At 35.4% G+C, this 26,819-nt stretch overlaps 1 protein-coding gene across 1 annotated transcript in view; it reads right to left on the reverse strand.

Annotated features, from left to right (window-relative positions):
* LOC111153570 (tet methylcytosine dioxygenase 2) overlaps positions 1–26,819 on the reverse strand; it is a 136,551-nt gene that overhangs the window by 95,823 nt on the left and 13,909 nt on the right. The window contains exon 2 of the mRNA XM_022512681.1: positions 662–806. The gene's annotated coding sequence lies outside the window, so the exon portion shown is untranslated. The remainder of the gene's footprint in view (positions 1–661; positions 807–26,819) is intronic.

Genomic DNA, 26,819 nt, shown 5'->3' on the forward strand with positions numbered 1-26,819 from the left:
ATACTTTAGTTCTCTGATGGCTCTATGGGGCCAAATCATCATGAAAACTGGCTGTCTAGGCTCCGTAGGTGCTCTCACTTTTCTGATCAGCAAATAACCACAAATAATCACTTCTTTTTTCATCTTCAACAAATACTTTAGTTCTCTGATGGCTCTATGGGGCCAAATCATCATGAAAACTGGCTGTCTAGGCTCCGTAGGTGCTCTCACTTTTCTGATCAGCAAATAACCACAAATAATCACTTCTTTTTTCATCTTCAACAAATGAGACAAAGTGGCCACAAGTGAGATAAAAATGGAGAGGAGAAATACTGTGACAAGTGGTTACAGGTATCACATTTCTCCATGCTTACAGTTATATTTGCATGGCTCAGTTCTTTTTTGAAAAATTCAAAGACATTGAGAATCTGATGAAAATCTTCCTTTTCTCAAGAAAACAATGCAGATACACATTCATCCATCCAACCATCCGGTTAGCACAAAATTCTGGGACATTTATAGATCTTAAGATCTAACCCATGTGCCCTAAGCATAGATAATTAAGGTATTTGAGAGAGTACAGAGTAATTTATTAAAGTTGAAAGAAGAAAAATTGACCATTAAATTAGGAATAAATTTATACTTCTTGGAAACCAAGCACCAACTGTCCCCAACGTCTTACCAGCAGCTCTATCCCTTACTGCTCCTCCTGGATCATGGCCTGTTGGCTGCTGCTGAGCCCATCTCCTGCTTCCAAGTGTGGTAACTCAACAGGAGCAGGGGCAAGTAGACAATCTTGAGAGGGTTTGATGATGATGTTGGCCAGCCTGGAAAAGACAAGAGTTTAAATATTTCTAAGTTAGCAAAAATGAACAAGATGTACATCTGGTATGAAAACTATCATGTAAAGCTTAAAAGATTACAGATGCCCATAATTGGATATGTCCAATTACACCACTGACTGTTAAAAAATTCAGGGTTGGGGGATCGTTCTCAAAGCAATGACAACTCCCAAATGAACCACAATATAACACTAATATTTGTAGGGAAAATTTTGCAATGCCCAAAGCTTCTCTGTCCAATCAGCAATCCTCATAGCTTGACAGTGATTATCAGTTAGTCTTGGGACCCACTGGGTTATATTACTTCATCTGTTGAGTCCAGTGGATCTCAACCTTGGTTGTAATAAGCTGAGGCCTCATGCTCAGAGATTCTGATTTGTTGGGCTAAATATGAAGCCTTATTCCCCAGGTAATTCTAGGGTACAGCCAGGAATGAGGCTTAATCATTAAATTAAGGCCTTGTACTTGTTGAGATAGAGCACTAACTTAACTTATAAACAGCAAATGTTTATTCAGAATATACTATATCAAGGCAATGTGCTAAGTGCGATGGTAAATGTAGAACATTATAACATGTGGTCCCTGTGCTCAGGGACTTCAATTTAGTTCAAAAGATTGAATACAAATTTTAATCTGATCACCTAACAAGACACATACTTTTAAAAAAATTATTACTATTGTTTAATTCCCTTTCTGCTGACCCTTCTTAATATAGTAATCACTATACATGCAATTAAGATATGTCCACTTGAAAATGCTTATTAACCACCCAACTGTTTCAACAAGGCAGATAATACATTTCATATGCTAGCAGACTGCAGAGCTTGGTCAGCCTCAGTCATTACTTTCAAAAGTTACATTAGAATAAGATACAACCATCTCCCATTTCTTATTTGTGTTACTCCTGAAATCTCCTTGGGTCCACAACACATTTCTATGTGTAGACTTTGCTTTGGAAATTTATGCCAATTACACGGCTTTGCCAAATCCAACCTCTCTATGCTATGTGATACTTAACATCCTTAATCTAATTTATCTAAAGCATCCAAAGTTACAAGATTATTTACATAAACATTTAGGATTGCTGAATGTGTACCTGTAGTCCTTTTTTTTTATTATGTTCACTTAACCAGTATACAGTACATCATTAGCTGTATATTACACCCAGTGCTCATCATCACATGTGCCCTCCTTAATACCCATCACCTGATTACCTGGTTACCCCATCCCTGACCTCTCTCCCTTCTGTAACCCTCAATTTGGTTCCCAGAGTCTAGAGTCTCTCATGGTTTGTCTCCCTCTCTGATTTCTTCCCATTCAGTTTTCCCTCCCTTCCCCCTTGGTCCTTTGTGCTATCCCTTATGTTCCATATATGAGTGAACCCATATGATCATTGTCTTTCTCTGCCTGATATAGTTCACTTAGCATAATCCCTTCCAGTTCCACCCATGACAAGACATATACTTTAAAAATATAACCAAAGTAAGGCTTCATTAGTCAAAGATGTAGTGAGAATCTTGGGTGCTCAAAATGTAGAGATGACCATGAACTGAAATAAGGGAGAAAGTTGAATGCATGTTCTGAGTCCCAAGGGCAGGATGAAAGTCAGAGAAAGACAGGAACAGGGAGAAAGCATTCTCAAAGACACAGCTGTTAGAATATGTGCAGCAAGTTGAGGGAGACTAAAGAGCCCACTCTGACTGATGGATTTCTGAAAAGGAACATTAGAAGAATTTGGAGAGGCAGATCTGAGCTAGAATGTACAGACTAGCGATAAATGGCTAAAGAAGTTAGGTCATTTCTGAAATATCTGGAAATAGCATCTGGAATAGTATTGAGAACTATTCATGTTCCAAGGGGTTCATGTTCCAAGGGACCTTAGTAAATTTACTGGGTTCTTAGTAAATGCCAGGCACTGATAATGCTTGATGTATTATGTATGTTATCTCATTTAACACAAACATCTGGTGAGGCAGTTATTGTTATCCCTATTTTATAGAATAAGAAGGGAGGTCACTTCATTTTCTCAAAGTTCCACAGCTAGAAATAGTAGGTCAAGACCAGACAACATGCTGTTTCTTTAGAAACACAGCACTACCAGAGTTACGTACTCACACTTAGGGTTTTTAAAAATTGAGATATAATTCACACACCATAAAATTAATTAAAGTATACAATTCCGTGGGTTTCAGGCAAAAGGTTGTGCCATTATTGCCACTATGAAATTCCAGAAAAATTTAATCACCCCAAAAATAAATCCATTACCCAGCAGGAGTCAGTCCTCTTTTGTCCCTCTTCCAACTAACCCCCCTTCTGTTTCTATGCATATGCTCATTCTAAATATTTCAAATAAATGAAATCATGCAAAATTTGACTTTTTTGTGTCTGGTTTCTTTCACTCAGCATAGTGTTTTCAAGGTTCATCTACGTTTTGTTGTGAATCAGTACTTCATTCCTTCTTATGGCCAAGTAATATTCCACTGTATAGATAGATCATACTTTATTCATGATGGATATATGGGCTATTTCTATTTTTTAGCTATTAGAAATAATGCTCCTATGACATTCATTTACAAGTCTTTTTATATTGTGGTAAAATAGAGCAACAAAAAATTTAGCATCTTAACCATATTTTAAATGTAGAGTTCTATGCATTAAGCAGTCTTATTGTTGTGCAATCATCACCAGCATTACCATCTAGGAATTTTTTTATCTTCCCAAACTCAAACTCCACCACTGTTAATCAATAACTCCCCAGTCTTCCCTCTCCCAAGCTCCTGGCAAATACAATTCTATTTTCAGTCTCTATGAATCTGACAATTCTAGGTATCTCATATAAACAGAATCACATAATATCTGTCCTTTTGTGTATGACTTATTTCACTTAGCTCAATGTCTTCAAGACTTGTCCATGTTGTGGCACATGTCAGAATTTCCTCCCCTTTAAAGGGTATTCCATTACACGTATATACCACATTTTGTCTGTCTATTCATCTGTCGATGGACACTTGCATTGCTTCTATCTTTAGGCTATTGTGAATAATGCTGCTTTGAACATGGGTATCCACTGTAAGTTTTGTGTGTACATACATTTTTAATTCTCTTGGGAGTGCAAATGCTGGGTCATACAATAATTCTGTATTTACCCTTTCAAGGAACTGCTAAACTGTTCTGCAAAGTGAATGGCTGTGCCATTTTACATTCCCATCAGCAATGTATGAGGGTTCCAATTTTTCTTCATCCTCATCAACACTTGCTATTGCCTGACTTTTTTTTTTTTTTTTTTTAAAGCCATTCTCACGGGTATGGAGTAGTAAAAGATTTAGCTGTTACAACTTATTACATTCAAGATACTGGCTTATTGCAGTAGTTCAGATATAAAGTGAGGAGTCTGAACAAGAGAGTGGCAGAGAAAATAAAATGATCAAGCAGGGAAATATTACTGATTGGGAAAGGAGTGGATATTAGTAGTATTGTAGGTATAGGAAGAAAAAGAAAGAATTGTAGAAGTAAAGCTTTGAGCTTGGCTGCAAAGAAAAATAATGGTATTAATCAGAGATAATTCTAGAAAGAAATTCGAAGTGACAAAATAAATAGTTGATGTGATGGACTTGAGAATCTATGTAATCCAATTAAATAATTATCAGATGGGAGGTCAGGGTTAGAGACAATAAAATATCTTGTGTTTTTAGAAAGCGTCAAAGAAGCATTGGTAAGCCTAGAAGAGGGCTTTTGCCTGGACATGTCTAGTTTCCTTAAGGCTGGATTTACTTAGGGGCCAAACACTGAGAAATACAGAGCAAGACTATACATTTGCTTTCCTGTTTTCTCTTTAAAATACTAATGTAAAACTTAAATAGTAAAATAATACATGCTTTACACTCAGAGGTTTATCAGAACTTGAGCTGTAAGTCCCTTGAGGTGGTATCAGATTTTTATCTATAGTTTGAGGCATGTGGGACAGCAGTGCCCTTGGTTCAGAATGGTGTGAGCAGGCTTAGTGGTACTGCCCTCTAAGGGCTGGCACAAGATCAAGAGGCCTACAGAAATGAATGTTGCTCCAAGCAGTTATCTGGTTGGCTGAAAACCAGCTGGCAAACTATCAAGGAGAACATGAAGTTCTAGTTTTCTATGCCCCAAATAGCCCCCTTAAAAAAAAAAAAAAAATCCCAACAATTAGAATGTACACCCATAAGAGACCACAAGTCTATTGTTACAACACAGTTCCTTAATGGTCAATGATCCTGGCTTTGTTCAGTTTTGGAAAATTTCCAAAATAGTAACATTCAGAAATCAATGCAGTGATGACTCGCATACTTGGTTACCTGTTTTGAAAGAAAAGTTTAATACTATTTAGGATGCTATGGTAAACATTCTCAAAGAAAATGCAAAACACTGTCAGTCAGCTTACACACTGAGTTTTCCCTCTGACCTAATACACTGAGATTATACAAAAAAAAAATCACCCAGAAGGCACAAGAGAATAAACACAAAGGGTAACTGCTGAAGACAGAGGTTAAAATAAGAGCCATAGAGGAAAAAAAAAAGTCTAAGAGGGAAAGCCAATGAATACATTTGAATGTTCTCACTCCCACACACATATCTACATTTTTAATGGAATGAAATAAACCTCAAGGTCAAAGTTGTAATCTTTCTGAGGATAATGTGGTTCCAAGACAGAGTTTTGTTTCCTAAATTAAAGTCTATTCTGGTATATTTAATCTACATCAACTACTCACTGCCATTGTTTTTAAAAGATAGTATCTATTTTCTATAATATTTTCCAGAATGTAGATGAAAAAAACAATGACAATAAAAATTGCTACAATTTATCGAATGCATGCTTAATCATTTAATCTTCAAATTATTATCATATTCTCAGCCATCTCCCTTAGCACACACTTTGTAGGTGGCAGGCTGCTGGAGCTTATGCTCTTACCTACCACGCTTCACAATGTCACCAGCTGGTAAGAGATACAGTAAAGAAAACATTTCATTTTGGTGAAAGGTAAACTATTCTATTTTTCAAACCGTAGAAGTAGACACTTTAATCTCAAAATCAAAATAAAACTTTCCTCTGTAAACCAGTTACTCTACCTATAAACATGCATGATGTATAGAAATGTTTCTTTGCGGCCTTAAATACATTCTCCTTTCAACCACTGATCAAAAGTTATTAATACTTTCATCACAAACTATGTTGATCCTGCTGGATCCAGTCCTTCCTTTCCTTTCTGTGCCTCTTGCCATCCTCTGCCATGTCTCTTCAAAGCTTCCAGCAACAGGTTCTTCCTTCTGCTGTGATGCTGCCTCAGCTGCTTCCCTGCTTGAAATGATCCTCCTCCAGGTCCAAATGGGGTCAGACCCGAGTTCACTGAACAGCAGGTTACTGACCTCAGCAGGATATGCCCATAAAATGGTTTTCCTCCATTCCCCCTCCCCAAAGCCTCTCCCATGCACTTTTTCTGCAAGTAATGATCCCAACTGTATGGTGCCCAAAGGGAAGTGCTATTTCAGAATGTCAGCTTCTTGGCAGCAATGGCTATCCTGTTAATGCTTTTAAAAAAATCACTACAGCAGTTAAAATTCTAAGAAGAAAACCGAAGGAAGTCCTCATGCATATTTACTCCCTAAACTTCCTAACAGAGACAAAGTGGTGACTCTGAGGAAAAATTCAGTAAGCATTTACGGAACAAATTCCACTAAGCTAAAAACAAATACACACCAAACAAGGTTGTTTCTAATCAACACTTTTTATGGAACTACAACTGCCAAACCCAGTCAAAGTATTAGGCAGCAGTTGGAAATTGTCTGGCACAGCATTTCCACGGCAAAAAGAAATTATTTAAGAATCAAACATGGGAATGTAGAGGGACAGGTATAAAAGAACCCACATTAGAAGAAAACACAGAATAAAAATCAGGAAAAAAAACCCACATACAAATTCTTACATCTGAAATGAAAACATTTCTATGACATTCTGATACTTGCTAATACTTGACCTCTTTGGTCAGAGAACACACTATAATAAACAGATAGAGGTGTGCCCAATATCTTAATTCTAAAAAGCCAGCAGAAGATACAATTTATTCTTCATCCACTAAAATAGGAAATACAATTCTCTAAAACAGAAATGCCATTCCTGTGTCCAAGCATTTGGGGCAGTCTGTCTAGAAATTCCATGTAGTGAAGACAGGAGAGAGGTAAAGAAAAGAGTGTGTCCTTATTTTAATTATTCATCTATCATTTCCTTTCTTCTTTACACAAGGGACTTTGGGAATTGGTCACTGTATTTATATGGTTTGCTGCACGACAATAATTCTACCGGGAGCTAGGTTGTAAGCTGAATCTCAAAAGAAACTTCTCTCCCGTAACTCTCACAAACCCATAAACAAACTAAGGAAGTAGATAGGTGGAAGATAGAACCAAAGTATAGATCCATCTCAGGTTCTAACTGACATTAATCCTCCATAACTTCATGATCTTGAGCCAGTCACTTAAGGAAACTGAGGACGAGAGAAATCTATAAAATATTAAAGTGTATTATCTCTATTCCAAATCAGGTTTGGGCTTTATGATTCTATGGCTTAGATGCTGCCTAATTTGATAAGGGCGGAACAAATACAAATATAAAAAAAAGGGTTATTGCAAAGTGAATAAGATGTAAAAAATGAGCAAAATTATATCGGTAGAATTATCCAATTTAAAAACATTTACAGGATATTAAAACTTTATAATAAAATAATTCTTAAATCATAATATTTAACTGTATGCGACAGTCACAATGCTCACTATTGATTCCAAAGAAATTTTTACATGTAGATTCTATTCCAAGATATACAATGTATATTCTATTCCTTTAGATTTGGCAACTTCATGTTATAAAGTAACATAATGCATTTTTCAGAGTAATGAAGCCACTACCATAGTTCATTTAGAGTGGCTAATTACATCCATTTATAACAGCTACAGACTGAGGATCAATAACTTGGTAGACTGTAAGTGCTTTTTAAAAAACTGTTTCAAATTCACGTTAACCTAGATACTTTTTATTTTATTTTTTTTATTTTATTTTAATTTTATTTTTTATAAACATATATTTTTATCCCCAGGGGTACAGGTCTGTGAATCGCCAGGTTTACATACTTCACAGCACTCACCATAGCACATACCCTCCCCAATGTCCATAACCCCACCCCCCCTCCCAACACCCCTCCCCTAGATACTTTTTAAATGAGTCCATTCTCCTTACTCTTTAGGAAAATTATTAGGTGTATATTAACCCCATCTTCCTATTTCTTTAGGACAGATGGGAAGTAAAAGAATAAATTTTTAAATCACTAATTATGATATAAATTATTCAAAAGCCCAAAGAATATCTTCATGTAAAAATGCTATAGTCTTATGGGCTATATGAGTTAAGGTTTAAAGCCATTACATTAATAACATCAATACAAACAGCAAAGGATCAATGAGAAAAATTCTAATGCTTGATGAGTTGGCAAGTCGTATAAAATAAAACTTTATACTATATATAAAATTGCCAAAATTTGATTTGTTACTATTTGTAAAAATCAATATTGCTTCAGTTATAATACTTCTACATTTTGCATTCTAAAAATTTAAACAAGGAAACTTCATTGAATTTTATTTCTAATAAAAAGGCAAAGAAAGGAGAATGAAAAATTCCACAAATTTTCCAAAGGTTCTAATTTTATTCTGTTCCTTAAAGTGTAGTATTAAAGTGGAATATTACATTGAAAAGATTTCAGAACATATAGGAAAACTCCAAGTTACGCTTACCAGGACTGTTAAAGCAAATTATGCATTTTGCAAAACTGAAATGTCAAGAAGACGTAAAATACTCTATCATAAGATATTCTTAAAAACAGTTTAGTAAACATAAGTTAAGACAAATAAATGATGATTCTCTTGCCATGGACATAAGTAATAACAAAAATATTTGAACAGCTGGCATGTCAAAACATGGGTCATAGGGATAAAGGAGGATCTAGAGGCCACCTACAGGCCATATATTACTATTTCACTTACAAGATTGTAGGGAGGTTCAGGGAGTCATGCAGAGGGAGCCACAGCATCTTAAGAGAAGAATTCTCTGTCTACCTTGGAAATATTTCCGTTACTATCAGCATAGCTACACCCATGTATACCTGCCGCATATCAGCTCTGGCTGTTTGTATAATTCTTAAATACAGATTTAAAAAGCATTAAGCAATTGTTTAAGTCTTTGCAAATCTACTACTCGTTACTGGAGAAAATGTTAACTATTAATTTTGGCAGTAGCTACCAAGCAACATCATGAGGAAAGTTCAGGAGAAGGAACAAAAACTTAAAGATGAAAGCTTTTTTTTTTTTTTAATTTTCAAAATGAAACATAACAATTAAAAAAATACTTAATGACATTATTAAAATTTTTTAAAAGTGAAAATATGCGGTTACACCTTCAAGTAATGACCAGGATGACAGAATTTAAATATATTTCTCCCTAAATAAATAAGACCGTTAGAATAAAAAGCTTCAATCACACTTAAGACTGGAGAATCATATAAATGGATGAGAAATCCAAATAGATACCTAAATAATAAAATTTGGACATGGTAGTTTTTCACCAAAATAATGTGTTCATAGTAAGCTGGATTTTTGTATATTAAATTTCCTGGAGTTGGTGTTCAACTACTGCTATTTAGCAGTTGATCTCTTAAGAACAAGCAAAATCATAATAAGGAAGAAATAGCAGCATAATTTAAAAAACATTTGGTGCAATGTTACAGAGATGTAGGGGGTGGTCTATATAGAATTGCACATTTAGAAAGTGTTTTAAATCATTTTTTATTTGATTGATCTCCTAGATGGAATATATCAATATAAAGAGCAGGAATTTGTTGTTGTTTATTGTCCTCTTTTTGAAAGGGATTAAAGTCACCTAGCAACCTCTATGTTGTAGAAACCAAAACAGAATAGTTGGTTGTCTACTACCAGTTCATCTAAAACAGAAGAATGCAAGCAATTAGAAAAGCACCATGCTACACTATGGTGCTCTGACACATATTTTCATCACAGGACAAGGTAAAAATCATCAAGACATGCCCAGGAAAAGAATCTCCTATAAAAGCATATTAAGTCTAACTAAATTGAGAGCTTACAAACCTTGACCACACAGTCAAGAGATACACACACACACACACACTCCAAAAAATAACAAAAGACTTAACCAAAGAGTATATACATCATAGTTTAGAGAGGGGACTCAAAAATGGAAACTTTGTTAAGGGCTTTAAAATATTCTAGGTAGAAACATATATGGGCATAATAATTTATAGAAGCAGATTTTATTTTTTTGAAGTTAATTTTATAGAGGCAAACAAGGAATGATTGTTAAAGCAGGACAGGAGGTAGGGGAATCAACTTTAACACAGAGTAATAAATATGAGGATTTGAATTAGAGAGATTTATAAAGGGACAACATCAATTAGTATGTGAAATGCTGTTTGTGATAATGGAACAGAGCAAGGTAAATGATAGAGCATATTAATACTTCAGAAAGGTTTTTAATTTTTTTGAGTGTCATATTCCAGAATACAGGAAATAAGCTCTTCAATAAACATAACTTAGCTCCCTAGTAAAACAAAGAAACTACATATTTTAAAAGAAAAGAGCTTATTAATTTTAGGACATGTGTACATATATTTTATAGTTGCAAACATATAAGAGCAGGAAAAAAGCAGGTATGTCAGAATTTGTATTTTCCTCATGTATTAATGATGGAGGTTTTGGACTGTGGGGCAACAATTTTAGATAGTGAAAGAATAAAATCACCATTTTTAAATCACCACTGAGCAAAGTGGAGTTTGGGGATAAACAAGAATCACTAACTTTGCCTTTAGAGAAAAATGTCTGGAAAAGCTCTCTGTGCCAAGTGGACACAGGTCCATAAGCCACGGACATCAATACTCAATGTCTTGATTCCTCATTGGTTCTGAATAGATGAGAAGGTAAATGAAAAATGGAGCATCTAACTCCCTTATACTTGGAGTGTTATTTCTAAAAAGTGTCCTGTCCCCTGACCAGAAAGGCACACCTACTCTAAGCCCCAAGAATGAACCAGTAAAGGAAGGGAAACAAATGAATAACCATTCACACACGCAGGTTATTTCAGTGGTCATTAAACACCAGATAATGCTGCAGACTAAAAACCGCTCTTCTTGTGAGACAGATGAGTAATACTGCAGAACCTAAATAGTGGGATAAATTTACTCAGGTCTCACTAGGAATGCAGCTGTTTTACACTGCAGACACTCTTAGAGTGGGATATCAGTCTTCCCTCCAGCAAGTGCCAATGAAATGACTGAACACTCCAGGTTTACGCCAGGTCAGTGTACACAGGTCATGTCCAGAGCCATGAATGAAGTCATGCTTTATCAGAAAGCAGGTCAGAGGTGACATAAATCATGGAAGTGTAACAGTTGACTAAAAATAACTTTCTATTACAAGCTGTCATTTCCTAAATGAAGAAGATACACACCCTCCTTTTTTTTTTTTTTTTTTTTTTGAGGTGTGTACATGAATTTGGCTGGTAGCCTTTGATGTACTATAGGCACTGAATGAAGTCTCTTGAATTATGCCTATTAACTGCCTCTGGACATCCTATACCTCCACTTCCACTCACCTTTTCATGAAGGACCAGTGCTAACTGTTCACTGTAAGTAAGTTGATAGGTCAGTTAAGAAGGAAATTAGGTTATTTTTCCTTAACCTTAGGTTGGAAAACAGTGTCAAAGAGGACTTGAGGGGCACCTGGGTGGCTCAGTTGGTTAAGCATCTGCCTTCGGCTCAGCTCATGGTCTCAGGGTCCTGGGATCAAGCCCTGCATTGGGCTCTCTGCTCAGAGGGGAGCCTGCTTCCTCCTCTCTCTCTGCCTGCCTCTCTGCCTACTTGTGATCTCTGTCTGTCAAATAAATAAAATATTAAAAAAAAAAGAGGACTTGAATTGAAACATTACAACTACCCATAAGAAAGAGAAGACATACTTGTATTGCCCAATTTATTTTCTTTTTATAAATTTAGGTGTTTTTCTTTTTCAGGTTGCTTTGTATGTTTTTAATTAATAAACTTTATTTTTTAGAGCAGATTCAGGTTCACTCTAAAATTTAGCAGAAAATACACAGTTGTCACATACTCTGTCCATGCACATAGACAATCTCCCCCACTATCAACATCTCCCATTGGGGTGGCCACGTTTGTTAACATGACACATCACTATCACCCGAAGTCCACAGCTGACATTAGGGCTTACTCCTGGTGTTGTGCATTCTATGAGTTTTCACAGATGTATGATGACATGTGTCCACCACTGTAGTAGATTATAGAGTGGTTTCACTACCCTCAAAATCCTTTATACTCTGCCTATTCATCCCTTCTTAACCCCTCATCTGTGAAAAATACTAATCTTTTTTGCTATCTTCATAATTTTGGCTCTTCCAGAATGTCATACAACCAGAATCAAAAAGAATGGCTTATTTCACTTAAGAATATGCATTTGAGTTTCTTTCACGTTTCTTTATGGCTTGGCAGGTTTTTTTTTTTTTTTAAAGTGCTGAATAATATTCCATTGTCTGATGACTGAAGTATGTTTATCTGCTCACCTACTGAAGGGTTGTTCTGGCATTTACAAAGAAGGCTGCTATTAACACCATGTGCAGGTTTCCATGTAGACATGAATTTCAATTCCTTTGGGTAAATATCAAGGAGGACAATTGCTGACTGTATGGTAAGAGTAAGTATAATTTTGTGAGAAAGTGCTAAACTTTCTTCCAAAGTAGCTGTATCATTTTGGATCCCCACCAGCAAGGAATGGTGTCTGTTGCTGTACATCATTATCAGCATTTGGTGGGTCAGGTATATAGCACAGTATCATTGTTATTTTAATTTGCAATTCCCTAATGACATATGATGTTAATTATCTATCATATGCTTACTTGCATCTGTATATCTCCTTTGATGAGGTGTCCGTTTTGCCCATGTTAAAACTTAGGTTGCTCACTTTTAAAAGTTGTTTTGAGAATTTGAAGTGTTCTTTGTGTATTTTGGATAACAGTCCTTTATCAGATAGGCCTTTTGCAAATATTTCTCCTCGTCTGTGGCTTATATTCTCATTCTCTTGACATTGACTTAAACAGAGATTTTTTTTTTCATTTTAAAGAAGTTCAGCTTAAAAATTACTACTTTCATGTATCATGTCATTGTTGTTGTATTTAAAATGTCATTGCCATATGTAAGCTCTTCTAGGTTTCCTCTTATGTCATCTCTAGGAGTTTTATAGTTTTGCATTTTACGTTTATGTCTATGATCCTTTTTGAGTTAATTTTTGTGAGAAGTTTAAGGTTTGTGACATGTGACTAGACCCATGTTGTTGCATGTGGATGTCCAGCTGTTTCTGCACCATTTGTTTAAAGACTGTCTTTGCTCTACTGCATAGCCTTTAGCCTTTGTAAAAGATCAGTTGACTATATTTATGTGGATCTATTCATGGAGTCCCTATTCTGTTGAACTGATCTATTTTTCTACCCTTTCACCAGTACCACACTGTATTGATTGATTTAGCTTTACAGTGAGACTTGAAGTTTTGTCAGTCCTCCAACTTCATTCTTCTCCTTCAACATTGTGTTTGAATACTGGGTTTTCTTCTCTCCAAATAAACTTCAGAATCCATTTGTTGATATTCGCAAATGCTGGGATTTTGATTGAAATTGTGTTGGATCTATAGATTAAGTTGGGAAGAACTGACATCTTGATAATATTCATAAACATGGGCTATCTCTTTTTTTGGCATTTTTAAAATCAGAATGCTGTAGTTTTCCTCATATAGATCTTATACCTATTTTGTTAAATTTGTACCTAAGCATCTCATTTGGGGGGATACTAATGTAAATGGTAATGTGTTTTCAACTTCAAGTTCCACTTACTCATTGTTGATATATAGGAAAAGTGATTGACTTTTTATTTATTTATTTGACAGACAGAGATCACAAGTAGGCAGAGAGACAGGTAGGGGTGGGGTGGGGGAAATTAGGCTCCCCACTGAGCAGGGAGCCCAATGCAGGGCTCAATCCCAGGACCCTGAGATCATTACCGAGCCAAAGGCAGAGGGTTAACCCGCTGAACCACCCAGGTGCCCCGTGATTGAGTTTTATATATTAATGTTGTACTCTGTGACCTTGTTATAATTGCTTATTAGTTGCAGGAGATTTTTTGTTGATTATCAGGTTTTCTACATAGACAATCATGTCACTTGGGAAAAATGATGGTTTTATTTCTTCTTTTCCAATCTATATACCTTTTATTTCCTCTTCTTGGCTTATTGCATTAGCTAGGACTTCCATTACTATGTTGAAAAGGAGTAGTGAGAGGGGACATCCTTGGCTTGTTCTTGATCTTAGCGGAAAAAATTTGAGTTTCTTACCATTAACCATGATGTTAGGTGTAGGCTATTTTTAGATGCTCTTTATCACGTTGAGGAAGTTCCCCTCTATTCTTAGTTAGCTGAGGTTTTATCATGGATAGGTGTTAGGTTTTGTTAAATGCTTTTTTTTGCTTTTGTTAAATGCTTTCCTGGATTTGGCGATGTGGCTTTTCTTCTTCTAGCTTGTTAGTGTGATCAATTCATTAACTGATTTTTGCATGTTGGACCAACCTTGCATACTTGAAACAAATCTAACTCGATCATAGTATATGATTCTTTTAATCTATTGTGGGATTTGACCTGCTAATATTTTGTTGAGGATTTTTCCATCTGTGTTCATGAGAGATATTGTTCAATAGCTTTCTTTTAATATTGTTGTCTAGTTTGGGTATTAGGGCAATGCTGGTCTTAGAATGATTAGGAAATATTCTCTCTGCTTCTGTTCTCTGAAAGAGATTATAGAGAATTGGTATAATTTCTTCCTTAAATGTTTGGTAGAATTCACCAGTGAGGGGCACCTGGATAGCTCAGTCATTAAGCATCTGCCTTTGACTCAGGTCATGATCCCAGGGTCCTCAGATGAAGCTCTGCATGGGGCTCCCTGCTCAGAGGGAAGCCTGCTTCTCCCTCTCCCAACTCCCCCTGCTTGTGTTCCCTCTCTTGCTTTGTCTCTCTGTGTCAAGTAAATAAATAAAAAATCTTAAAAAAAAAAAAAAAAAAGAATTCACCAGTGAACCCACAAAGACCCGATGCTTTCTGTTTTGGAAGGTTATTAATGATTGATTAATTTCTTTAGTAAATAAAGGCCTATTCAGATTTTCTAATTCTTCTTGTGTGAGTTTTGGCAAATTGTGCCCTTTCAAGAAATCGGTTCTTTTTATCTCAGTTACCAAATTTATGCACATGGACTTGTTATTATATTATCTTTTTATGTCCATGGGATCTGTAGTGCTGCCCTCTTTCATTTCTAATATTAGTTACTTGTATCTTCTTTTTATCTTAGCTACCTGGCTAGAGGCTCATCGATTTTATTGTTTTTTTTTTTTTTTAAAGGAACTAGCTTTGATTTTGTTGGCTTTCTTTACTGCTTATCTATTTTCATTTTCACTCACTTCTGCTTTAATTTTTAGGGTTTTGCTTTTTTTTTTTTTTTGCTTATTTTAGATTTAATTTGCTCTTTTTCTAGTATCCTAAGATAGAAACTTGGATTATTGATTTTAGAACTTCTTTTCTAATATATGCATCCAAAGCTCTAAATTTCCCTCTAAGCACTATTTTCATTGCATCACACAAATTTTGACATTTTCATTTAGTTCAAAAATTTTTCAGATTTATAATAACTTTCATTGTGCCTTTAACACTGTGGTTGCAGGTCCCCTCAGACAGTGAAATCCTCTGATCACAAGAAATTCACAAAAATTGAGTGAAGTAAGCACTTTGAGTGAAAACAAAAGTAGCACTGAAACTACATGACAAAGTAGAGTAGTTCAAGTAGAGTAGTTCAAGTAGAGTGTCAAGTAGAGTAGTTCAAATATTTTTATATTTGTCTTGTGATTCCTCCCTTTATCCATGTGTTACTTATAAGTATGTTGTTAAATCTCCAAGTATTTAGGATTTTCCAATGATCTTCCTATTACTGATTTCTGGTTTAATTCCCTTGTGGTCTGAGAGCAGACATTATATAATTTCTATTCTTTTAACCTTGTTAAGGTGTGTTTTATAGCCCAAAATTTAGTCTATGTTAGTTAAATGCTCCATGGGAACTTGAATATGTAATCTGCTGTTGTTGGATAAAGTAGTCTATAGATGTCAATTATATTCAGTTGATTGATGGAGCTACTGAGTTCAACTATATTCTTACTGATTTTCTGCCTGCTAGATCAGTCCACTTCTGACAGAGGAGTGTTAAAGTCTTCAATTATAATAGTGAATTCATCTATTTTTCCTTGCAGTTCTATCAGTTTTTGCCTCATGTATTTTGACACTGTTAGATGTATGCATGCTAAGGACTGTTATGTCTTCTTGGAGTACTGACTTCTTTATCATTAAGCCATGCTTTTCTTGTCTAATAACTTTCTTTGCTCTGAAATCTGCTCTGTTTGAAATTAATGTAGTTATCCCAGCTATCCTTTTGATCAATGTTAACATGGTATATATTTCTCCATTTCCTTACTTTAAAAAAAAAAAGTTTTATTTATTTTAGAGAGATAGAGAGCGTGAGAGTGGGGAAAGGCAGAGGGAGAGAGAGAATCCCAAGCAGACTCTATGCTGAGTGTGGAGCCCAACATGAGGCTTGATCTCATGACCGCAACATCATGATGTGAGCCAAAATCAAGAGTCAGATGCTTAACCAACTGAGCCAGCCAGCCACCACTCCATCTCTTTACTTTTAATCTACATATCTTTATATTTAAGGTATCTTTTAGATAATATATAGTTGGGTCTTATTTTTTGATCCACTCATTATTTTTTTTAACTGGTGAATTAGACCACTGATACTTAAGGTGATTATTGGTACACGTGAATTAATATCTGCCATATTTATTATTATTTTCCTAATTGTTGACTTTCTTCTTTGTACCTATCTTTGTCTCCCACCTTTTTTTCCTTTTGTATTTTTTTTTTAAGATTTTATTTATTTGACAGAGAGGGAGAGATCACAAGTAGGCAGAGCAGCAAGCAGAGAGAGAAGGGAAAGCTGGCTCCTTGCTGAGCAAAGAGCCTGATGTGGGGCTCGATCCCAGGATGCTGAGATCCAGACCGAGCCGAAGGCAGAGGCTTTAACCACTGAGCCACCCAGGTGCCCCTCTCCTTTTGTATTTTTAATAGAGCTTTTTATATATTTCCTTTTTTTCTTCTTTCTTAGCATAGTAGTTATATCTCTTTTTAAATCTTCTTTAGTGGTGCCCTAGAGTTTGCAATATACATTTACAACTGGGGCGCCTGGGTGGCTCAGTGGGTTAAAGCCTCTGCCTTTGGCTTGGGTCATGATCCCGGGGGCCTGGGATCGAGCCCCGCATCGGACTCTCTGCTCAGAGGGGAGCCTGCTTCCCTCTCTCTCTGCCTATCTCTCTGCCTAGTTGTGATCTCTCTCTCTCTCTGTCAAATAAATAAATGAATAATAAAATCTAAAAAAAATATATATATATATACATTTACAACTAATCCAAGTTCACTTTTAAATAACACTATACCACTTCTTGGGTAGTGTGAGTACCTTAAAATAACAAATATTCCTAATTTCTCCTCTTGTCTCTGTATCATTGTTGTCATTTATTTCATTATACACTTAGTACATTGTTATTATGTTGAATAAACTAATTTTTGTTAGAATTAAAAGAAGAAACATTAAAGATTTTCTTTTACCTTCAGTTTTTTATTCTCCAACATTCTTCCTTTCTTTATATAGATCCTAGTTTCTGATCTATGTCATTCTATTTTTGCCTAAAGAGCTTTTTTAAACATTTCTTGTAAGGAAGGTTACTGTCAACAAATTTCCTCAATTTTTGTTTGTCTGAGAAAGTCTTTATTTCTCCTTCACTTTTGCAGGAAAATTTCACAGGGTATAGAATTCTAAGGTGGTTTTTTTGTTTATTTGTTTGTTTTGTTCGCTAAACACTTTGAATTTCTCCCTCCACTCTCTTCTTGCTTGTAATGGTGTCCCAGCAGAGGTCAAATGTAATCCTTATCTTTTTCCTCTATAGGTAAGCTGTTGTTTTCTTCTAGCTTATTTCAAGCATTTATCTTCGATTTCAGAAGGTGGAATATGGTATGCCTACGTGTAGTTTTTGTTTTGCTTTTGTTTTTTGGTATTTATCCTACTTGGTATTTCCTGAACTTCCTGGATCAGTGGTTTGGTGTTTGATGTTAACCTGGGAGAATTTTCACTCATTACTGCTTTAAATATTGCTTCTATGCCTTTCTCTCTTCTCCTTCTGATAGTTCCATCATGTCTATATCACATCTTTTGTAATTATTCCACAATTCTTGAATATTATTTTTTCCCTGTTTTCAGTTTTAGAAGTTTCTGGTCATATTCTCAGGATCAGAGAGTCTTTCCTCAGTCATATCCAGTCTACAAATTAATCCATCAAGGTATTTCTGTCATAGTACTTCTGATCTCTAGCATTTCTTTTTCTTTCTTCAAATTTTCATCTCTCTGCTTACATTAATCCATCTATTCTTGCATCATGTCTACTTTTTTCATTAAAACCCTTCACACATTAATCACAGCTTTTTAAAAAAAATTCCCAGTGTGATAGTTTCAACATTCTTGCCTTATTTAATTCTGGGTCTGATAGTCTCTTTGAACAGTCTCTTTGAACAGTTTTTGCCTTTTAGTATACCTAGTAATTTTTTGCTTTAAGCTGGACAAGATGTACTGGGGAAAAGGAACTGCAGTAAAGGGGCCTTTAGTGATGCAGTGGTAAGGTGTGGAGAGATGGGAAGCATTCTATTGTCATATGATTAGGTTCCACCTCAGTCTTTTGGTCAACCTGCACTTCACCAGTGCTTCTCGTGCCAACTGCTTTTTCCCTAAGTGGGAAAGGATAGCTGGAGGGTTTGAAGGTACATTATTTCCTTTCCTCCACATAGAAGGTTAGAAGGAACTGAAGTTGGGAATTTTTCCCTTCCCTCGGCATTTTAGGCTCCGGTAAAATAGTTTCTTTTGACAGCAGGCCTTGTTAAGAAGAACAGAATGTTCTGGCATATTTCACAATGGTTCCTCTCTGCACCTACTGAAGTATAAGGGGACTTTCCTCTAATACTTACTGAGGGGACTGGTAGGACACCTGAAGGTAAAACTCATGAAAGTGTGGGGGCTCCCTGTCACTGAGTTCCCCTGGGTTTTTACTCTATGATTTATCCACGCTGAACCTCCAGCAATCTGTTTTACAGTTCAGATTTTTCTGCCCTGGCATTGGTTCCTATGGACGTTTCTACTTGTGTGGGTTTCTGCTCCAGTAGTTTGTGGTTCTCTGTATTCGCTGGTCTCTCTACTTTTGGGGGCAGTGGTTTGCCTTGTGACCTCACCTCTCTGACAGAGCTAAGAAAAGTTGTTGATTTTTTTTAGTTTGTTCAGCTTTTTATTTGTTGGGATGGTAAGCTCCTTACATGTCAAAGAGGAAACTGGAGACCTTAAGGTTTTTTAATATAATTTTTAAAACTTTTTAACCATATGTAATCCTAGTAATATATCAAGTCTTCTTTTTCAAATATGTATTAGGAAATACTAGTGACTATAAATTCTGTGTGTGTGGCAAGCCACTTCTCAAAACGGGTTTTTAAAATGTACAAATAATTTTTTTAGAAAAAAGCAGTGGTAAACTGTCTTTTAAGGACTATCAAATAAAGTGTAGACTTACCATGGTTATGTACCTATATTTATTCTTTTATTTCTTTGATATCCGTAAGTTTTTTTTTCATAAGTTTTTATTCATATATGTACTCTAGTGATAGAATAAACTGAAGTTCTAGGTGAAAATGGAATTAGCATATTCAACTAATGGTTGTGATAATATTGTCAATGTGTATGTTGACAGAGAGATCTATGGTCTTTTGAAGTCATTGCTACCTACTATTAAGAAATGATACTGAGTTGAGCCTGAAACAATATGTGGTTTGGGGCACTGACCCTTTGCACAGTCAAAAATCCATGTATAACTTTTGACTCCTCAAAACTTAACTATTAATAGCCTACTATTGACCAGAAGCCTTACCAATAACATAAGCAGTCAACACATACTTTGTATATGTATTATATGCTGTATTCCTACCATAAAATAAGTTAGAGAAAAAAAACCTGTGTATAAGTGGACCCAAGCAATTTAAACCTGTGTTGTTCAAAGGTCAACTGGACACTATTTTTGTAAGCATGAATAAAATGTCTTATATTTCCATGTGTGCATCTACTGCTAGTCAGTATTTTGTTAAATTGAAGTCCTAAAGAAGTCTCAAGATTTTTCACAACCAGCATTAGTGTCTATTAAATTATAATCTTGTTTAGGGACGCCTGGGTGGCTCAGTTGGTTGGGCAGCTGCCTTCGGCTCGGGTCATGATCCCAGCGTCCTGGGATCGAGTCCCGCATCGGGCTCCTTGCTCAGCAGGGAGCCTGCTTCTCCCTCTGCCTCTGCCTGCCATTCTGTCTGCCTGTGCTCGCTCTCTCTCCCTCTCTTTCTGACAAATAAATAAAATCTTAAAAAAAAAAAATTATAATCTTGTTTATACTGGTTTGTTAAGAGGAATTCTCTTAATGATAGTAGACTGACTTCAAAGATGTTTTAATTGTCATGTAATTAATATCTGAATAAATGGACTTTTGTATTCACTGAGTAATAGAGAAAATAAATCAGCAAATTTCTTTGGATTTCCTAGTCTCATCAACTTTGCACTCTCATACCAAATCTGTCATTTTCAAAACTAGACATTATTTCCTTTACTTACTAAAATGACTCATTATTATCTCAAAATTTTTAATAAACTTGATTTTTTTCTTAAAAGATTAATCCAGGGGGCATCTGGGTGGCTCAGTGGGTTAAGCCTCTGACTTCGGCTCAGATCATGATCTCAGGGTCCTGGGATCAAGTCCCGCATTGGGATCTCTGCTCAGCAGGAGCCTGCTTCCCCCCTCTCTCTGCCTATCCCTCTCTGCCTACTTGTGATCTGTCAACTAAACAAACAGAATCTTTTTTAAAAAACGATTAATCCAGGAACTTATCATTCTCCTATACTGTACACAGTAAACAGCATTTTTATGTGCATTTTCCTTTAAGGATTAAAGATAGGTAAAATTTTTATCCTTCATTTTGGCATGCAGGAGTGAACTTTCTCTTAAAAGCAAAATCTATATTCTTAAGAGGTCTGAGAAGCAGAATACTTTTTCACATCTATTCTCTGAAGGAATATTTAAGGCTTGGTTAATGGAAATAAGACCAAAGTAACTTTGCGCTCTGCCCTGTCAGAAAAGCATTATCATTGCATAACAACATAGTAGTAGCACAGCCAACTTAGAAAAAACTGTTAATTACCCCATCAGTTTCATTTTTTTTTCTGCCCCTATCAGTTTCATTACCAAAAATACATCATCTATTAGAACACCTCTGATGAATACTTTTTCCCCTCGCTGAAAGAATTTTTTTAATTGGATAGTTTCACTCTTGACTCCACCATTATTCTCACATTATGAGAGATGTTGCTGAAAGGACAAAGACCATCTGTAAGAAACCTTGAATTCAACCTCAACAGTTTAAAAATGTTTCTCATAAACATACAGGCATTTGAATGTAATACTATTTTTTCCTTGAAAGGAAATAATGTGGCCACTTAAAAATGCAGTAAAACAAATATTTATTTAACATCTGCAATATGCTTCAACTTGTCATATATAATATAGATCTCATATGTGGACTTTTAAATTGAGTGAAATTTCAGAAAATGTTATTTTGTCCAAGTCCTTCATTTGATAAATGAGGAAATAGTAAACTTCCTGCCCAGCATCACATGAAAAGTCAAAGACCTCATTTAAAGTCAACAGCACCTTTTTGCTATACAAAGTATGCACTAATTCTGTTTAGCCTCTGAAAAATGCATGCAATGGATATATGAAAGAGATGATAAGCCCTGGAAGAAGGTTAGAAAACAGACTTCCAAAAAGAGGTAAAGACACGCATGTGAAAACAAATAATGCAATCTGAAAGAGACTAATCTATTTTTGCAGGTCTGTTCACAAGTATGAATGTTGCCTTACCTTTTTCAACATCTCAGGTACCACACTGAACTCTTTACTATATAGGGGAAGATATAACATTGGCAGTATGAACCAGCATCCTTTATCAAAAAGCAGTTGTAGCTCAAGATCTGTACCTTGCACCAATGTAGAATTTAAAGATTTTAGATGCCTCAGTAAGTTATTCTGTTTAAAATTTTTTTTTGACCTCTGCTTTTTCTTCTCATCTTCCTGCCATTTTTAAAAGAACTGGTTTCTGTTTCCTGGTTACGTATCATTATGTCAACGAAACATACTAAAACTCATATCAATTCTTCTCTGATTTCAGAAAGTTCTCTATATTTGGAAGAAAAGTAAAGAAAGAGCTACCCTACCTGTTTGTATCTCATTTCACTAGCATCGAGTATGGCATTACTCATTATGGGTTTCTTATTCTACTAAATCTTTGGAATGAGAATTCTCTAGAAATATTGGTCTACATTCAACAAATACTGATTTTAGTTTATAATGTTTCAGGCACTGTGCTAGATACTGGAGATAACATTTTGAACAAAACAGAAGTAGAATGCCCATCATGGAGCTTACAAATCAAACTCAAATTCTGCGGGATTTTGAACTGTTAATAATAAGTTACAATAAAAGCAGCAAGAAAAATGCACTCAAAATACTATTATTTTAGCCATATCTAAAATGAATAAAGAAGGTACTTCAAAACCAGTGGAAAACTTGCATATGAGGAATCATCTATCTATAACTATTTTTCACTATGAAATAAATACCAAGTTCACTTGAATCCAGAATTAAGGACTAACAGAATATTATCTCATCATGATAATAAATACTGAGAGATACTGGAAACTGTGCTATCTCTTCCAGCCCAGAAGGGAATTGGTAGTCACAGAACTGAACGAAAGGAAGCAAAAGAACACAGGCAGTGCTCATCTTCAGGAGGCTTGAGCTCCAAAGTCTATTTATAAATCAGTTGTTTAAAACTTAAAGTCATTTTGCAAATCATGCTTATATTTAGAAGCAGTCACAGAAGCCTCTTAAACACACAATATAACTGAAATACTACTCAATTACAATAACATCAGAAAGTTCAGTCGCAGGCACCTGGGTGGCTCAGTTGGTTGAGTGACTGCCTTCAGCTCAGGTCATGATCCTGAAGTCCAGAAATTGAGCCCAAATTGGGCTCCCTGCTCAGCAGGGGGTCTGCTTTCCCCCTCTGACCTTCCCCCTTTCATGCTCCCTCTCTCTCTCTCAAATAAATAAAATCTTAAAAAAAAAAAAGTTCAGTTGCTAACATATATATGGTAATGTAGTTATAAACATTTCTTTCTCTGTTGCTCTATTTTTTTTTTTTTTTTTTTTTTTACAAAATTTCATTCATTCCTTAGGATTTGAGTGCAAAAAAAAGGCTTCCTTAAGAAGAGTCAATCAGATGATATAAGAATTTCGGGAAATTAAAATTTAATTTTTAACATTTAAAAAAGATCAAGTGGATTGGGAAAATATATACAGAAAACAGATGGAACATATGAGAGGAAGTTTAATACACAAGAAAAATAAACTGAGGAGGTCAGTTAGCATGAGTTCCATAAAGAGAGAAAAAAAATACAGGGGAAGAAATAATCAAAGGTATAATAGAAGAAAAGTTCCTAAAGTGGAAAGAAGACATTTTTTTTTCTAGATTATACAGAATCATTTAGGGCTGAGAAGGATGGATATTAAAAGAGCTATGCCTAAACAGATCTGGACTGTTTTTCCTGTGAGCTTTTAATTTTCTAGGTGGAATTTCAGAACTGACAAGATAAAGATCCTAATTACCATTTAAATAAGAAAAAAAGGTTATCTAAAAAAGATGGAATCAAACTTTTATCAGATGTCTGGGTCTCATTAGCAACACTGGATAAAAGTCTCCCAAGTTTTGAGGGGAGATTACTTTGAACCAAGGAGCATATATATAATAAATTATTAATTAACTCTGAGAAAAAATAAAGGTGTTTTGGATATGCAAGGACTCAGTTTGCTTCCTACCCACCATTTCTGGAAAACAAAAACAAGAATAAACTCTTGGGGATGTATGCAAGGAGAAAGGGGGGAAAAAAGAACCAAATACCAAGCAAGACAAGGGACTGAAATAATACAGCAGCTCTAACCAGGAGAATAATGAAAAGAAACTAATTCAGAAAAAAGGAAGTAGACAGCATAGGGAAAAATGACTTGAAGAAGAAGGTATATTTCATTCACCAAGTGATATAATTAAGAAATTAGAAAAATCGTTGTGAGTGATGAAGCCATATAATTCTTCTATCAAGGACACAAATTAAGAAGATTAGAATTTTCAAGAAAAATTTTAAGGCTCACAGAAAATTGTTAAGTCTAAATGTGAAAGAAACTAATATATGGCACAATTTTGAGGAGTTAAAGGACTTTAAGAAAATGCAATCTATTTTATCTTGTTGCTTAAAATATTATCTTCAGAACAAACCAAATTTTAATGCTATGGGATCATTTTTTTTTCCTTTTCTACATATTCAACCATACCCTCGGTATTATACTGGAATCTATTTATTATAATCATGACATTATAAATGCTGTGGGTTTTCTTTTCTCAATTAGCACTGAGCTACAAAGCACAGGAGAGACAGCTATAGGTGAAGAACATAATACAAATATTATAAACTTAGCAACAGAGAAGGTATAGAATACAAAAACTGGCAGAAGGCAAGGGAGAAAAGTAGATGAAATGAGAAATACTAATATTCATATCCTGCATAGTGGGGAGTCAGGAAGCTATGGTTTGATGTTGATAATTTGGAAAATTCAGTATATTACTGTAGGAAAAATAATAAAGACATACTTCTTTTTTTTTTTTTTTTTTTTAAAGATTTTACCTATTTATTTGACAGACAGAGATCACAAGCAGGCAGAGAGGCAGGCAGAGAGAGAGGAAGGGAAGCAGGCTTCCCGCTGAGCAGAGAGCCCGATGCAGGACTCGACCCCAGGACCCTGGGATCATGACCTGAGCTGAAGGCAGCGGCTTAACCCACTGAGCCACCCAGGTGCCCCCAATAAAGACATACTTCTAATGACATTATTTTAAATTATTTTTGTTGTTATCATGTACCTGTATTTTTTGAAAAGTCACTGTAGAAACTAACCAGTCAAACCTCTCTGTTTCTGTGTTCATTATTTCCGAGAAATGATGGTTCAGACAGGGAGGGTCATCAAGAGTATTTCCAACCAAAAAAAAGAGTTTCCAACCCACACAGTCTACCTGCAGGCATATATGTATACTGAGGGCCTGCTATGTACTTGGCTGCATACTAATTATTGTGGGGGATTTAGTGAATATATAAATTATGATCCTGGCTCTCAAGGAAACTTCTATCATGATGAAAGGAGGCAGTTATTGACACATAAATAGCTGATATATTTTAAACTGTTAAGTAATTGGGAGACACTCCAAAACATCTTTCACATGGGCCCCAAATCCCATGACACCACCATGTACGGAATCTTCATTCTCATGGGAAGTCCCTGGGATTAGCACAACAAGACTATCATCTATCTTTAAGTAAGGTGTGCCAAAGTATCTGTTCTTGTTCCTAAAAACAGGCTATGAAACAGAGTTAGAATAAGGAACATCTATAATCCTTAATAGTTTTTAAATCATACATGCTACCATTTTATATTTCTACGGACAAATTTATATCCTTTCAATATACCTGATATAATAAAAGATGATTGTGAACAGAAGAAACTACAGACTTGTAATTTGTATCCTGATTGAAATAATAAAAGGGATGGAAATAATCTTTCCTTCTGGGGGCCTTCTTCAGAGACCATGCTGTTAAGACTTGTGCAATCTCTGTGGGCCCCCAACGTTGAGAAAGTCATGCCAACTCTTGTGCCTAGGACCATTCAGGCAATTAAAGAATCATACCTTTGAGCAAAGGGCTGGATGCATCCTGGGAAACTCCCCATGTGACCAGTCTGTGAGTCCTACAATTTCCATCTCATTATGCTTTTTAAAAGATCATGGTATTGACTCTTTCTTATGAGTCTATATACTCTACACAGGCAAGTACAATGGCTTCCTTCTTTCCTAATATATAGACGCTCAACAAACACCTGAGAAATGACCAAATAGTTATTCAATCACTGAAATTTTGCCAAGTAATAGGTTGAATGTTTCATTATATTAACTCATTCACTTATTCCCTCTTGGCAACATGGGAGATAAGAATTATTAGCTATTCCTATTTCATAGATGGGAAAGCAGATTCAGAGAGGCTAAAATTACTATGTTGAATGAAAACACACACAGTTTATAAGAAGGAAACTTAGGATTCAAAACTAGATCTTCCTGACCCAAAAGGCCAGACTGTTTAATGGCAGCCAGCTGTTTAAGAGTTCATTGTGATCCATTAGAAATAAAAAGGCAGTGTAGATTCCTTTGGGGGAAAAATATGGTGAAAGGCAGGAATAATCAGGAAATGATGGAAAGGAAGGTCACACCAGTGAGAACACCAAGGAGGAAGAAATTATATTTCTAAAAGAACAGCAGTGATGTTAAATATAATTCCTAATACATGAAGAGGTTTAAAACTCTATGACCTATTTTTTCCTCAATAAAATGGGGATATATGCCACAAACAAACAAACAAAAGAGGTGACATGAGACTAAAATAAGATAATCTCTGTAAAGCGTCCAGCATGGTGCTTAACACAATGTAAGAACTTAGTCAATATTGGCTATTATTAGAATGATAGATATCCTATTATA

Source organism: Enhydra lutris, unplaced genomic scaffold, assembly GCF_002288905.1.
Source record: "Enhydra lutris kenyoni isolate GAN:26980312 unplaced genomic scaffold, ASM228890v2 scaffoldscaffold3, whole genome shotgun sequence".
In the NCBI taxonomy this organism is placed as follows: domain Eukaryota; kingdom Metazoa; phylum Chordata; class Mammalia; order Carnivora; family Mustelidae; genus Enhydra; species Enhydra lutris.